This window comes from Prorops nasuta, unplaced genomic scaffold (genome assembly GCF_024137725.1).
Source record: "Prorops nasuta isolate Cenicafe-Biocafe unplaced genomic scaffold, Cenicafe_Pnas_1.2 PNAS00013, whole genome shotgun sequence".
Taxonomy (NCBI): Eukaryota; Metazoa; Arthropoda; class Insecta; order Hymenoptera; family Bethylidae; genus Prorops; species Prorops nasuta.
Window position 1 is genome coordinate 4,727,359 of NW_027116810.1, and position 15,898 is coordinate 4,743,256.

Consider the following 15,898-nt stretch of genomic DNA (forward strand, 5'->3'; position numbering starts at 1 on the left):
CCGATTCTGCGCTTAATTCGGTAATTATGTTTGGCAACATCTCGATAGCTAGCTAATTGAACTGCTCTGACAGTTAGCCGGTCGGGCTCCGCCAGGCAGCATGGCTCAGCTCAGCCGGTCGACTTATTTACAAACAAGCGCTCAGCTGTCACTTGCCCAGTCAAGTAGCCTTTTCGGTAGCGTTAGATTTTAACACGGGCGAATATAATATTAAATTATATTTGCGCCCGTGGTTCTCATCCAATTTTCCGTTAGCTTAGCATGGGTTGCTCGAATTCTACGTGAACACGTCAATTCGATCAGGCTATCAATTCTTAACAGAATTTGATCCCTTTTACAACCAGATGATCTTTTCATGCTTTTTCAGCGTTTCCGAGCCTCCAGAAAATAGTGGGCCACCTATTCCCTGAAAACTCCAACACTTCCGGTAACTTCTCGGACTTGTGGATTATTCGTTCGCCGAATAATTAATCTATTATAAGAAACCACGTTGGACGCCATTTGTAACGTTATTCCCGTCAGTGCGAGGGGCCACTCACACTACGGGTTTTCCCATTACCTTCGCCCGTCCTTTTCTATCGGTATCAGGGCGCCAGTTGGTCAGTTGGGTGGCCAACAACCCTACGTTATCAATTGGGTCGTTCGACCCCATTCTCTATGCATCTTATACGGCCCTGCGGCCATGCATATGGACGGTAGCGGTAGCCAGGGTCGCTCAGTATGCTAGGTCGTGGAGAGAGGGGAGGGTTCCTTACGGAAGTCCGAGCCTCGCAGACCTGCCTGCTGAGGGGCATACATTTCTCCCTCACCACCCACACACAGGTGGTGGTGAGGAGTGCGGGAACATGCGGTATCAATTGCCAAAGCATAGCGTTTTGCCAGGAGCGGACCACCACGGAGGCAATGTTCACGGCCCGTCCAGCCATAGCGCAAGGCTATGGGATTACGGAGGGCACCGGGACACATTCCAACGGGCTAACTACGCCCCTGCACAACCCACTATGCATTGGCCGGTATCGAGTCGTGACGTACGTGCAGGCTGGCCTATAGCACACGCCTCACGCACGCGAACCGACCCATGGCTGTCTGAGTGCCGCGTCACGCGCTCACCAGCACGCACGGACACATCAGCACAGTCCCATGGTCGCGTTCCGACTGCCTGCTATGGCAGTCTGCGCACGACATTCGCGCAGCCTGCTTGACGCGCGTAACCAGCGTTCAAGCCAGACTCGATGTTCTATCTCCCCTCCTCGTGGGGACTTATAGACACTGTCATTGTTTTAGGACTCCCCGAGGCCGCTTCTCCTTATCTCAGGTTGCCTGGGTTGTTTGGCCTGGCCCTGCCTTACTTCTCAGGACAACCTGGACATCGTTTACTGGAGCGCCGGTCTTTTCATCCGGGACTCTGCCTGTCAACGGGGTCTATCCTTGACGTAAGCTATAATCCACTCGTGAGCCTATCTCACGAGTCGGTAACGTAGGGATTAATAATATCCACTGTTCGGTAGCTTTTATGTTCTTTATTCGGTATCTCGTATACGTAACGGGGAACTTCGTTACAAGGTGCAAATGCAAATTTGATGTGAGTGTTAAAAACAGCATGAAAAGGGGATGTTTTCATAATATTTTCATATTTTTCCAATGCTTCATTTGATCAGTGTAACGCAATATGTAAAAAGATGCATGCTTTGAGAATTTACTAATACTTCCCCTCACCCCACTTCGGCAGATAGCCTCTTTGCATGTAGCCTAGCTAACATGCCTCAGCGGAGAAAGCTTTCATAACAAGCCATATTTAGACGCTGGAGTGGGGGAACACGTAGACTGAGCCGCGAGAGCATAGCGTCCTTCCTTACCGCCCCCCTAACAATTTTTAGATTTCGTCCACCTCAAAAACGCGGGACAATGGTACGGCTCTATTTTTCAACCAATTTCAATGTTTGTGGGCTTGTTGTAATCGTTACGTCTGGCACCTCGTCATAAAGAAGCCCGATTTTTCGATTTGTTATTCGTTTAAATTTTAATAATACAATTGTTTAAACACTCTTTTTTTTCCATTTTTTGAAAAATCGGGCTTCTTTATGACGAGGAGGCAGACCTAACGATTCCAACAAGCCCAAAAACATTGAAATCGGTTGAGAAATAGAGCCGTACCATTGTCCCGCGTTTTCGCTCTGTAATGTCGGTAATAGGGGGTTTGAGGGATCCCGTTAAGACCTCAGCATGATTATCGCGAGTGGGTTTGCAAGTGTCGTGATTATATTCGAAATTTGAGAGAATCCAACCGGAATGCAACTACAGATGCTGTACAGAAAAATCTTGCAGAAATAAAATGTATTCGAAAGTTACTTCTCCATGTGGCAAAAAATAAAAATTCAATTGGAGCGGGCATTAAATGTGAAAAAGCTTATTTGGAAAGATCTTGATTCATCATTTAAAAGTCGAATGTGTAGTGGTATGATAGTAGACACTAATTATATCGAACCACATGAATTTCTATTCGCAGCATCAGATATGCTGCAATCTTACATGAACAAAGTATTCAGTAAAGTAAGCGCTGTTAAGATAAATATGGTATTCAACGGAAAATTTATTTGCAAGGAAATTAGTGATATCAAACATTTCCACAAAAAATGTGATTTTATTCAAGACTGATATTTTTAGTGATTGGTATAAAACAAACGTCATAGATAAAATTTTAACAAAATTAGGTGAATTTCAAGAGCGTGATAGTGGGTGGGCTTTGGAAAACATATTAAATTTAATTGTGAATATAAATCATTATAATCCACTACATGCAGGCTGTACAATCGACCTTCCAAAATATATTAAGAACAAACATGCAGTGATAAACATACAGAGTGATGATAATACATGTTTTGAATGGGCTGTAACGGCTGCACTCTATCCGGCTATTTCAATTAAAAACCCACAACGACAATCTTCATACCCCCATTTTAAATCTGTTTTCAACGTCAGAAGTATAACATTTCCAACCACATTAAGGCAGATACCTAAATTTGAAGAAGATAATGATGTGTCGATTAATGTTTTCACCATGGTGGATGAGCAGGAAGGGCAGGAGAATAAAATTATTGCACCTCTTCAACTCACAAAATGTGAGAAATCGAGACATGCGAATCTTCTTCTTCTCGAACATCAAGGTGCAGCACATTTTTTATGTATCACGAATCTTTCTCGCTTGCTAAAGAAACAACTGACTCAAAAAAAACGATCTCATCTTATTTGTAATCGGTATGTTATACTGTTTATATTTTAATATAATTTTATTTATTGTTTATATACTAATATGATTTTTTCTCTTAGATGTGTACACTATTTCTTCAATGAGGATAAACTTCAATCTCATAAACGTGATTGCAGTCAGCTCAATATAAACGTCCGTATACTGCTACCTGAAGAGGACCGTTGGGTGTCCTTTAAAAATGACTAGAACAGTGAAAGGACCCCATTCGTTGTATATGCAGACATTAAATGTTTATTAGAAAAAGTGAATGAAACGAGCGGCAGTAGTAGTATTTATCAAAAACATTTACCCTTTAGTGTAGGATATTATTTTAAAAGCGTTCGTGATTCATCGCTCTCAACTTATAAATCATATCGTGGACTCAAGTGTATAGAATGGTTTGTGCGAGAAGTCGATAAAATTGCTAGCATAGCGAGCGAAAAACTAAAGACTGTAGTGCCTATGAGAACGCTAAGTATTAGTGAAAATTTTCGTCATAGCAATGACCCCGGCTGTCATATATGTAAAAAGCCATTTCTCCCGAATCAAATACGTGTTCGCGATCATGATCATTTATCTGGTAAATATAGAGGACCCGCTCACAACAATTGTAATTTAAACTATAATGATTCGCACGTTATTCCAGTAATTTATCATAATTTATCTAATTACGATGCACATTTCATCTTCAATGCGATCGCTAACATGTATGAGGGTTCAGTATACCTGCTACCTGTACATAAGGAAAAGTATATTTCATTTACAAAATACATACGGAAATATAATATTCAGCTCAGATTTATTGATTCATTTAAATTTCTAGCATCAAGTTTAGACAAATTGAGCTCATACTTGGAGAGATCTCAATTGAAAAACTTAGAGTCAGAATTTTCGAATTTAAATACGGAACAATTTAATCTACTCACAAGAAAAGGTATTTTTCCTTATGATTACGTAGATAATCTGAATCGTCTGGAAGAAAATGCTTTACCGCCTTGCTAGTTATTCTATAATAAATTAACTGACAGTGATATTCGTGAAGAGGCATATAATCATGCTAAGGAGGTATGGATCAATATTCAAATACAAACACTTAGGGAGTACAGCGATCTCTATTTAAAAACTGACGTATTATTACTGACAGACGTTTTTGAAAATTTTCGCGATAGCTGCATGGAAAATTATAATTTGGATCTTGCACATTATTTTACATTCCCAGGCTTCACTTGGGATGCAATGCTTAAATATACTGGAATAAAATTGGAACTTTTCAATGATGTTGAAATGTTGCTTCTCGTAGAGCGCGGAATACGTGGCGGTTTGAGTCAGTGCTCTCACCGCTATGAAAAAGCAAACAATCGGTATATGAATGATTATGACTCAACAAAACCAAGCAAATATTTAATGTACTATAATGTAAATAATCTATACGGATGGGCAATGTGTCAAGCTCTACCTACTCATGGATTTCGCTGGATTGAAGATACTAACAACTTTGATATCTCAAGCATACCAATAGATTTATCTGAGGGTTTTATTTTAGAGGTAGACTTGGAGTATCCAACCGTACTTCATGATAATCACTCTGACTTGCCATTTTGTCCGGTACGTGAAGCTCCACCCGTAGCACGACAGAAGAAGCTACTTGCAACTGTCGAAAATAAGGAGCGTTATGTTATACATTATCGGGCTTTACAACAATGTATTCGTCATGGAATGGTACTGAAACGTATCCTTCGCGAATTAAGATTCCAGCAATCGGCATGGCTAAACAAATATATAGACTTAAACACACGTTTGCGAGCTGCATCTAAAAATGAGTTTGAGAAAAATCTTTTCAAACTAATGAACAATGCAGTATTCGGTAAGACGATGGAAAATGTAAGAAATAGAGTTGATGTGAGGCTTGTTAGTAAGTGGGAAGGAAGATATGGAGCAGAAGCATTGATATCCCAACCAAATTTTCACAGTAGCCCCATATTTAACGAAAATTTGGTTGCGATAGAATTAAAAAAATTAACGGCGAAATTTGATAAACCTATATATGTAGGTATGAGTATTCTAGATATTTCAAAAACATGTTTATACGAATTCCATTATGAATATATGCTTCCAACGTTTGGTAGTAAATGTAGAGCATTGTATATCGATACAGATAGTTTGATATACAATATCGAATGCGATAACATTTACACGATCATGAGAGAAAATCTTTCAAGATTCGATACTAGTGATTATTCGCCTATTAACCAGTATAATTTACCTCTAGTAAATAAAAACGTGCCTGATTTGATGAAAAATGAGAATAACGGGAGAATTATGACTGAGTTTATTGGACTGAGATCGAAAATGTATACATTTAAAATATAAGCTAAAATTTTTAAAAAAGCTAAGGGCGTTAAGAGTTGCGTTATCGCTAGAAAAATAACGTTTGAAGATTATAGAGACTGCTTACAAAATTTTACTGTTCCTATCCATAATCAAAATTTAATTCGTTCAAAATTGCATAATGTTTATTCAATTGTACAGCAAAAAATTTCTCTCAGTCCACATGATGATAAGCGCTATATTGTACAAGGTACTGTATCAACTCTACCATGGGGTCATTATACGTCAAAACAGACAGATTTCGGAATACAACACTGATTTTTTTTTTTTTAATATGTGTTAATATATAAGAAAATACAAGACTTTTGGCGCTAGTTTGAGTCAAAAATCTTTTTTCGTTTCGGAGATACGAGCTGTCAAAGTTTGCAGTTTTACTGTTTTTGGTAAAAACACGTAATCTTTGAAAATTTATATCTCCTAAACGAATAAAGATAGAAGACTCTGGCTGGAACGAGTGTACTCAGAAAGAATCATACTTTATTAGAAAAATATAAAAAAAGACAGTTTGTTTTAATTGGTTAAAACTATTAACAATTAAAATAAACATTTGAATTAACAAATGTGTTGTCATGCTCTGACAATTATAAAAAAATATCAGGAATTTTCCTTGGAATGTCCTCTACAAAGAAAAAAATTAAAACGCGTATACTCTCTTGGTGTTCGTAGTGAAAAAAAATATTTTATCACGACGCGCTCGGCCAGAAGCGTCGTTCGAGCGGCGTAAACCGGTGAAGCGCATGCGTAACTGAGCGCGACTAGTCTCTATATGTCGGAATCCATCAATCTATGAATAATGCGAGCTAATAACATGTTTTAATTGTTTGTTTATGTTTTTATAAATATTATAAATTAACAATATATTTATTATTATTCTGCTTTATAAGCAGTCGTTATTTATTTACAAAATAATTAGCAATAAGACATTTGAACATGGCATTGAATATACAAATTATATACTAATTTATATTTACATATTTTATTAAATTATGGCAGAAGAAAATATTAGGAATATGAAATTTCTGTACTGAAAATATTTAACAAACTTTAACATTTGTATAATTATCTGATTGAGGAAAAGCTTTAGTTTGTAATTGTGTCTTTGAATCTATCGTTAAAAATGCACGATAATTTCTAGTTCCTTTAACTATTTTTACTTTTCAAAAAAATCTCGTTTAAATTATTTTAATGCTTATTAAAACACTTCGTACGAGATTTTTTGAAAAGTGAAAATAGTTAAAGGAACTTGAAATTATCGTGCATTTTTAACGATAGATTCAAAGACACAATTACAAACTAAAGCTTTTCCTCAATCAGATAATTATACAAATGTTAAAGTTTGTTAAATATTTTCAGTACAGAAATTTCATATTCCTAATATTTTCTTCTGCCATAATTTAATAAAATATGTAAATATAAATTAGTATATAATTTGTATATTCAATGCCATGTTCAAATGTCTTATTGCTAATTATTTTGTAAATAAATAACGACTGCTTATAAAGCAGAATAATAATAAATATATTGTTAATTTATAATATTTATAAAAACATAAACAAACAATTAAAACATGTTATTAGCTCGCATTATTCATAGATTGATGGATTCCGACATATAGAGACTAGTCGCGCTCAGTTACGCATGCGCTTCACCGGTTTACGCCGCTCGAACGACGCTTCTGGCCGAGCGCGTCGTGATAAAATATTTTTTTTCACTACGAACACCAAGAGAGTATACGCGTTTTAATTTTTTTCTTTGTAGAGGACATTCCAAGGAACATTCCTGATATTTTTTATAATTGTCAGAGCATGACAACACATTTGTTAATTCAAATGTTTATTTTAATTGTTAATAGTTTTAACCAATTAAAACAAACTGTCTTTTTTTATATTTTTCTAATAAAGTATGATTCTTTCTGAGTACACTCGTTCCAGCCAGAGTCTTCTATCTTTATTCGTTTAGGAGATATAAATTTTCAAAGATTACGTGTTTTTACCAAAAACAGTAAAACTGCAAACTTTGACAGCTCGTATCTCCGAAACGAAAAAAGATTTTTGACTCAAACTAGCGCCAAAAGTCTTGTATTTTCTTATATATTAACACATATTTAAAAAAAAAAAATCGGTGTTGTACTCCGAAATCTGTCTGTTTTGACGTGGAATGGCCCTATAGGATAAATGAAATAGAATTAAGTGAAGTAGATTTAAATGAAGATTAAATAATTGCTTCTTTATTAATAAATTGTATGTTACAAAATATTGTTTTTATTTATCCATGAATTATGTGTATTATCGAATCCTAACCACTTTACAGAGACTTTGTCGCCCTTCTTACGTAATACCTTCTCAACTAGATATACATTAGGATTAACAGTTTTTAAAAGTTCATATTCGTAGAATCCGCCCCATATATATCCGTACCACTAGAATCCCTTAGTAAATATGTAAGAGGATTTGTTTTCTGCACTTTTATAATTTCAAATATTTCAGTTGTCCAATTTGGTGTGTAGCTTTTTGCAAATACATTCTTATATTTACTGATTCGTACCAAATCACCGACTTTGAACTTGGCACGACCAACGATCTTTATATTACTGAATACTGTTGCTAAGAGCTTATTAGCATGTTCAGCTTTCACATCGACTGGATGCATTCCTATAGTACGATGTTTTCTTCAATTGTATTCGCCAACCAGTTGTTGTACCATAGCTCTCCACTTGTAATTTCCATTCAACCTAAATCCTTTCCACATTTCGGTCTTCTACGTTCGATTCCAACTCTCGACTATGATTGCTTTCATTACACTGTATGTCGAGTAATGATTTATTCCATGCTTTTTCAAAAGCGATTGGAAATCACTATTATAAAATTCCTTGCCATCATCGGTCTGTATATTTTTCGGACATCTCCCGCTCTTCAGGATTTTCAGCAATGCAGCTGTCACTTCCTTGCCTGACTTGGTTTTCAAGGCTATTGCCCAGCCATATTTCGACAATGCATCAATAACTGTGAGAATGTAGTAGTAGTCTGCGTCTGCATAGTTTCTCATGTCTACCAGATTTGCTTGCCAGAGGTCATCGAAGCCTCGTATTATTACACGTCTACGTAAAAAATTCCATCTGGCAGGCACATGCAACTCCTCTACCAATTGCTTCTTCTCGTCACTACTCATAACTATTCCACTACGTGTTATGTTTACAGCAGGTCATCAAGCACTGGCGGTAGTATAAGTTTCTTCAGGGCATAATTTATATCGTCTTCTCTATTCTTCTCATTTGAAAAATCTTTTTTTGCGAGCTGATTAGAGAAATATTCTACAACAATTTTCAATCCAGCAATCATATCATTTCGTAATTCCTTGTCTTTTCGATCCAATTTATAAACATTATGATCGACTTTATCAATCAATTTATCGATTCTTGTACCAATTTCATCAATTTCATCGATTTTTTTCATTAGAGTTGTAAATTTTTCCTCAAGGTGGTTACATTTTAGGTAATAGTGAATTAATTTTTCACTGTATTCAAACAATTCCCTCATTAAGCTATCACGTACAGTCATCGAATTACGTAACAGAGCAACCATATTCACCGCACTTGTCTCATCCGTAACATCATATTCTAAGTTTGAATTTATTTTCTTCTTGGCATTAAATGCATTCTTTTGTTTATCAAACTTTAACGTATCATTGTCAATTTTGTGTAAATAATTTCTCACTTAACCGGTATTGAAACCAGCTCCAAATTGATTTATTGTCATAGTGAAGTAGTACGTTGAACTGAGAAAATCTTGAAACTGCAATCTCTTTTATATAGAATAACGCTTTCTTCTCTTATTTAGATCCTGTCAATTTGTAACTATTATGTTCGATTTTATCATTCAATTTTTCGATTCTTTCATCAATTTCATCGATACGTTTTTTCAACAGAGTTGTAATTTTTTCCTCAAGAATTTCACATTTTAATACATATTCATTCAGCTTCACACTATATTCATTTATTTCTTTTGTAAAGCTATCACGCAGAGGTGTCAAATTACTCATCAGAACACTGATATTCACCGCACTTGTCTCATCAGTAACATCAGATCCCAAGTTTGAAATTATTTTCTTCTTGGCATTAAATGCATTCTTTTGTTTATCAAACTTTAACGTATCATTGTCAATTTTGTGGAAATAATTTCTCACTTTACCAGTATTGAAACCAGCTCCAAATTTATTTATCGTCATAGTGAAGTAGTACGTTGAACTGAGAAAATCTTGAAACTGCAATCTCTTTTATAAGAAGATACCTTCTTCATGGAGCTCCTCAATTATTGACTGTATCTCATTATGGTGATTCGTATGACCAGCAGCAGATGATGCAATTAAAAGTTTTAATCGCTCGACCAGTTCGTTTGGATCGTTCCAATGTACATTGCTCACTGGATTATTATTAACACGCATATATCCCTTGCCTTGTACAAGTTTTGTCCTCGGTGGAAATAATTCACTAATTATTTTCTTCCCTTTATGTCCCTTATTCCCACGAAGCTTTCCTGTACTAATGTTATCTGCTCTGTGCACATTAGTTTGAGAAAGACTACTTTTATATATGTCTAAATCGTCTTTAGTATAGTCTTCAGGTTCTTTCATGAAGATCAATTTAAATAGACCTTTCGTGCCAGGATAATACTCCTTATCGATAATAATAAAATTACTGTAATCATCAACATTAAAAGCACATTTCGCAAGCCACATTTTATTCGTCACTTTATCTAACTTAGCTCCAAAATTACTGCCAATTTTATCCTTAATATTATTCGTCAACAACTCTATATATTTGGATGCAATTGAACCAGACTTTATCGTAGTTCGATTAGCATCTTTTACAGCCTCGATGGATGTATGCACAGGTAATACAATTTTTTCGCTAAATCTTGCGTGCTATATTCATTATTCTTCTTCACCTTCTCCTCCTCCTCCTCCTTCTCCTCTTCATTTTCCAAAGAAAGGTACTGTGTTTCGTGCGACTGTGAATATTCCTGCTCATCATCCGATGAATGACCTTGAACGTTAATTCTAGATCTGCCTATGAAATCTTTCCGCTGTGGAGTCGACGTGGGATAAGACTTGTTTCGTTTCATCGGAATTATGAAAGATTCCTCGTGTGAGGCAAATCTCTTTATAGGTTCCATTTTCCTCTCATGTTTCGGTGCAACGAAAATAGCTTGATTATTTTCGGTGAGCTTCTTTAATGATTCAACTATTAGTTTAAAAGTTTCATTTAAACTGTCTTCCATCATTACTCTGTCTGATTTGAGTGCGCGATATTTTTGACGAATTACTTCACTTGCCTCAGCAATCTTCTTCAGAAGCTTTTTCTCCTTCATTTTCTAAAGCTATTCTCTATTCAATATATAGACTTGTTCAACGCTCAAGGTTAAACTAACATTTTTGACTATTAACATTACTCTTTAATCATAGCATATTTATTGAAACCCTTTCGATATCGTCCATTTTGCATTGCACTGTCTTTATCAATTACTAAAAATCCATAATCACGCTTCCAACAATTTGAACACAATTCACAAAATTTTTCAAATGCCATATCTGTATTTACATGTTCGTTATATATATATATATATATATATATGTTGTAGGTTAGTTCCATCTTGTTTAAAAATAATTAAAAAATTTGCATTATCACGTATTAGATGTTTTGGTATCCTTGCATAAGTCTGACAAAGATAAAAGCAATCAATCTTAGAATGTCTACTCATGGAGAAGTAGTCTCTTATATTGTCTTACTTATCGGTTGCAACATCATCAAATATGAAAATTGAATTTGGTAGTGCTTCAGCTACTTTTATAACCTCACTATTATTAGAAAATTGGAAATAACTAATTTCTTCATTGTCCGATAATAGTCGCTCCAAGTATCGATATTTTGGTTGCTGCAACGATTTTGAATAAACGTGTAGGTTTTCAAATCTCACACCCTGAGGTCTTTCTATAGGGCTCAGCAATACCTTTGATTTTCCACAATTTGAAGGGCCACAAACTATACAGCGTATGGTTGATGGGAGTAGAGGTCCGTGACGTCTCATACATTTATCGTTTGTTCGGTAATCTAAATTTGAAACACGAATACCGAGCGGCTGCATTACGAAGTCCATGACTGAATACTCTGTGGTCATACAACCTATTTATAGGAATGAAATGAATTGTTTGATCAGTTCTCATCATGCCGTTATTAGTGTTAGATGTGTCAAGTTTGGAAGAATTAACCGCTGAGCAGTTTGAATATATACCGAAAATTTTATTTTTAAAGTACTTTCTGCGTAGTATTCAAGAGGTTTGAAATAAATTGCCTGAACACATTCGCTCAGATCCTGAAGTAGAACAATATCGCTGGTGTTTTAAACATCATAATCTACCTAATACAGATCACATTGATGGACCGCCCCCTTCAATAAAAGATTGCTGGGCTTGTCAGCAAACTCTGTGCGAGAAACAGAAAGAAAGTTCCACATGGTAAGCTACGGTTGTGGAACTTTTTTCAATAAAATACTGAATAAATTACCGTTCGAAGTATACATACCTGGCTACAATTATTGCGGACCAGGTACTCGACTTCGAGAACGGTTAGCAAGTGGTGATCCGGGTATATTTCCTCTAGACGAAGCTTGCCGTGAACACGATATCGCATATTCAATATATAAGGATCTGCCACCACGTCACCAGGCTGATAAATTTCTTGCACAGCGTGCACGAAAGCGTATCACTGCTAGTGACTCATCTTTACGTGAACGAGCAGCTGCAGCAGCAGTCTGGGCATCCATGAATGTAAAACGAAAACTTGGCTTAGGCCTACAAGTGCATGGAAAAAGCATGAAGAAATGAAAAATTCGTGTACCGAAGAAACGAGGAGGTTTATTGAGGAAAAAGCAATTTACTCAAAAAAAAACGGGGGGGTTTATTACCTCTGCTCCCATTGTTGAGTGCAGTGGGCGCATTAGCTGGGGGCGCAGCAGGTATAACAAAAGCTGTAAACGATGCGAAAGCATCCAAGGGGCAATTGGAAGAGATACAGCGTCACAATCGTTTAATAGAAGGCAGGCGTGGACATGGTTTATACCTATCCCCTTACGGGCAAAAGGGAGAGGGTTTGAAAAGGAGGAAAGAACCTCGCAAAAAAAGTAACCTTCCGAAATCTGGAGCTACTAGTAATATTCAATTATTACATGCATGTCAGGATATACCACATTTTCGAGGAGTCTTTATGCGCACATCTCTACCACAAACCGTACTATGCAATGAGTGTGCAATCGTGAATCTTGACGAAGAAAAAGGTTCTGGTACACATTGGGTTGCCTACGTTAAACGTAATAATTACGTAAAGTATTTCGACTCCTTCGGAAATTTGAAACCTCCAATTGAACTTTTAGATTATTTTGGTCCTTCTGCTATAATCTACTACAACCACGATCAATATCAATCGTATGATACAAGCATATGTGGTCAGTTGTGTGTCAAGTTGCTACGTGAACAATGTCTTTAACGGTTACGCTGTCTGACTGCGAGTCCATATTGGAGACAGATTTTTTCCCACCGATCAATCTTCAGGAGGGGCAATATGAACTTGGTCTCGTAGACTTTCAGAGCTTCAATTCAATCGCTAATGTTGATGAGACGAACAATAAGTTTTACTACGATACCGAAGATCTGACTGTACCTACAGGTTGTTATGAGTTGAGTGCTATAAATGATGTTTTGCGTACATTGATGCATGAGGCGGATAATGAAGATGTTATTATTCTACGTGCTAATAATAATACGTTGAAAAGTGAAATAAAGTGTATATATCTGATTGATTTTACAAAACCTAATAATATAGGCTCTTTATTGGGTTTTTCGTCAGATCGAATTATTCAGCCGAACACTCTAGCTGAATCAGACCAGCCCGTAAACATTATAAGGGTCAATATTATACGAATTGAATGTAATATTACTGCTGGTGCATATACAAACGGCAAACCTCAACATGTTATACATGATTTTTTTCCAAGCGTCCCACCTGGCTATAAAATCTCGGAAACACCGAAAAACGTTCTTTACTTGCCAGTCATTGTGAAAGTAATTGACCGTCTTACCTTGCGCATTCTCGATCAGGAAAACCGTCTAGTAAATTTCGGTGGGGAAGAAATTACAATTCGATTACACATTAGAAAATGCTAATTCACAAGAATACTTATAAATCACCGATACCAGATGAGCCTATCATCAGTCCAACTGTTGCTGCAGGACCAGATACATTGGGTGGGGATTACGTTAGAAGACCGCTAACAAGAAAAAATATAACCTTTCTTCAATCACTGGGTTTCAAGGTCAGAAATAAAGATGGACCTGTTGGACGTAACCGCACAACCTGTGTACGACAATCGCATTACTAAAATGGAAATACATGCTTACAATCCGTATGCAAATGCATCATTGGGAAATAGTGACGAAATTCGAATTCCATTACAACAGCAAGATTTAATTCTTCTACCATGTGAGAGTTACCTTTACATAGAAGGAAAATTAATCGAGGGTACTCGTATCTCAACTGCAACAGCTGAAGATACTGTGGGACATGACTGCCATTCCATGGCATTCTTGTTCGATGAAATTCACTATGAATTGAATGGTATTGAGATTGACCGCTGTAAGAATGTGGGTATTACTAGTTCCATGAAGAATTTCATTTCCCTGACTGGGGAGGAGAGTACGAGTCTACGCCATTCAGGATGGTTTCTATCAGATTATAAGCCTACGAAATATTTCAATTTTTGCGTACCACTGAAAATGCTGTTGGGTTTTTGTGAAGACTATAGAAGAGTCATAATAAATGCACGTCATAAGCTCGTTCTCATTCGAGCGCGTAATGATACGAATTCGATATACTCTTCAACGAAATCACCGACTCCAAAATAGATGTTCAAAAAGTGCAATGGAGAATTCCTCATATATCATTGAATGAATACACAAAACTTCAATTTCTACGTATTATCGACCGAAACAAAAGCCTCACCATGGCTTTTTCGATTCTGGGAACTCTACGAATACCCGCTTCTATCAGAAACACAGAGGCATACGTGGGCTGTAAAAGCTGCAACACAATTGGAGAACCCTCGATACGAAATTCTAGCATTTAGAAGAAATAAGAAGAATACACAGCATATGAAAGTGCTTGACTTCGATGATAGTTTTGTTCGTGATATTAAAGTCTATCTTGATTCTGAATTTTATCTGTATGATCGACTTGATACTGATACTGAAAAATCACGATTTTCTGTACTATATGATATGTATGTTAAATTTATCCAATCCTATTATGCTGGAGAAAAACCGTCGAAACCAATGCTCAATTACAAAAATTTCTTAGAATATGGCCCTCTCTTTGTCATTGATTGTTCGCATCAAAACGAATCTGTTAAATCTGGCACGGTTGACGTTAAAATAGAGGTCGATTGTTCTAAAAATATTGCAAGTAATACTACTGCGTATTGTTTAACTATACATGATAAAATTGTTGAATATAACCCGCTTACAAGTATTGTTAGAAATGTAAGTTAATCGTTAATAGTTAGAAATGTAAGTTAATCGCTAATAGTTAGAAATGTAAGTTAATTGCTAATAGACTATAGTTAAGTTTATCATTATAATGAAGGAAAAGAATAATAAATAAGATATAATAATCATTTATTTGTGTTTAAATCATTCCTTACAAATGTTTTCTAAATTAATCTTTTGAAATTTGACTAACAATTGCAAATGTCATCTTATTGTAATATCCACCATGTTACGTGAATGTTAATATTTGATTTGAAGCTGCATCTTGAAAATTCTTGAATTGTTCTGGTTTTTCCAGTAATGCCATCATCCTCGCAGGCAAGAAGAACCATTCCTTCCTAACCAGCTTTGCTATTATTCTCTCTCCATATTTGGTTTTAATTTTCGATAATTTAGTTATTCGGTATGACCCCCCAATCTCCAAAGTATTCAGTTTTATAAAAGTTTTTGGTTCTACAGTTGCGAGTTCATTAATCTTAGTTAAATGCATTTCTATAATAAAATAAAAAATTAATCTTAGTTAAATCTATTTCTATAATAAAATAATATTAAGAAAAGAGAATAACGTAAAAAGAAAAAAATAATTCTTACCTTCTAAAGATTTTCTACGACAATTACGTGATAGTAAAAAAATATTCTGTCTGCAACGTGACACTGGTATTTTGCACTGCT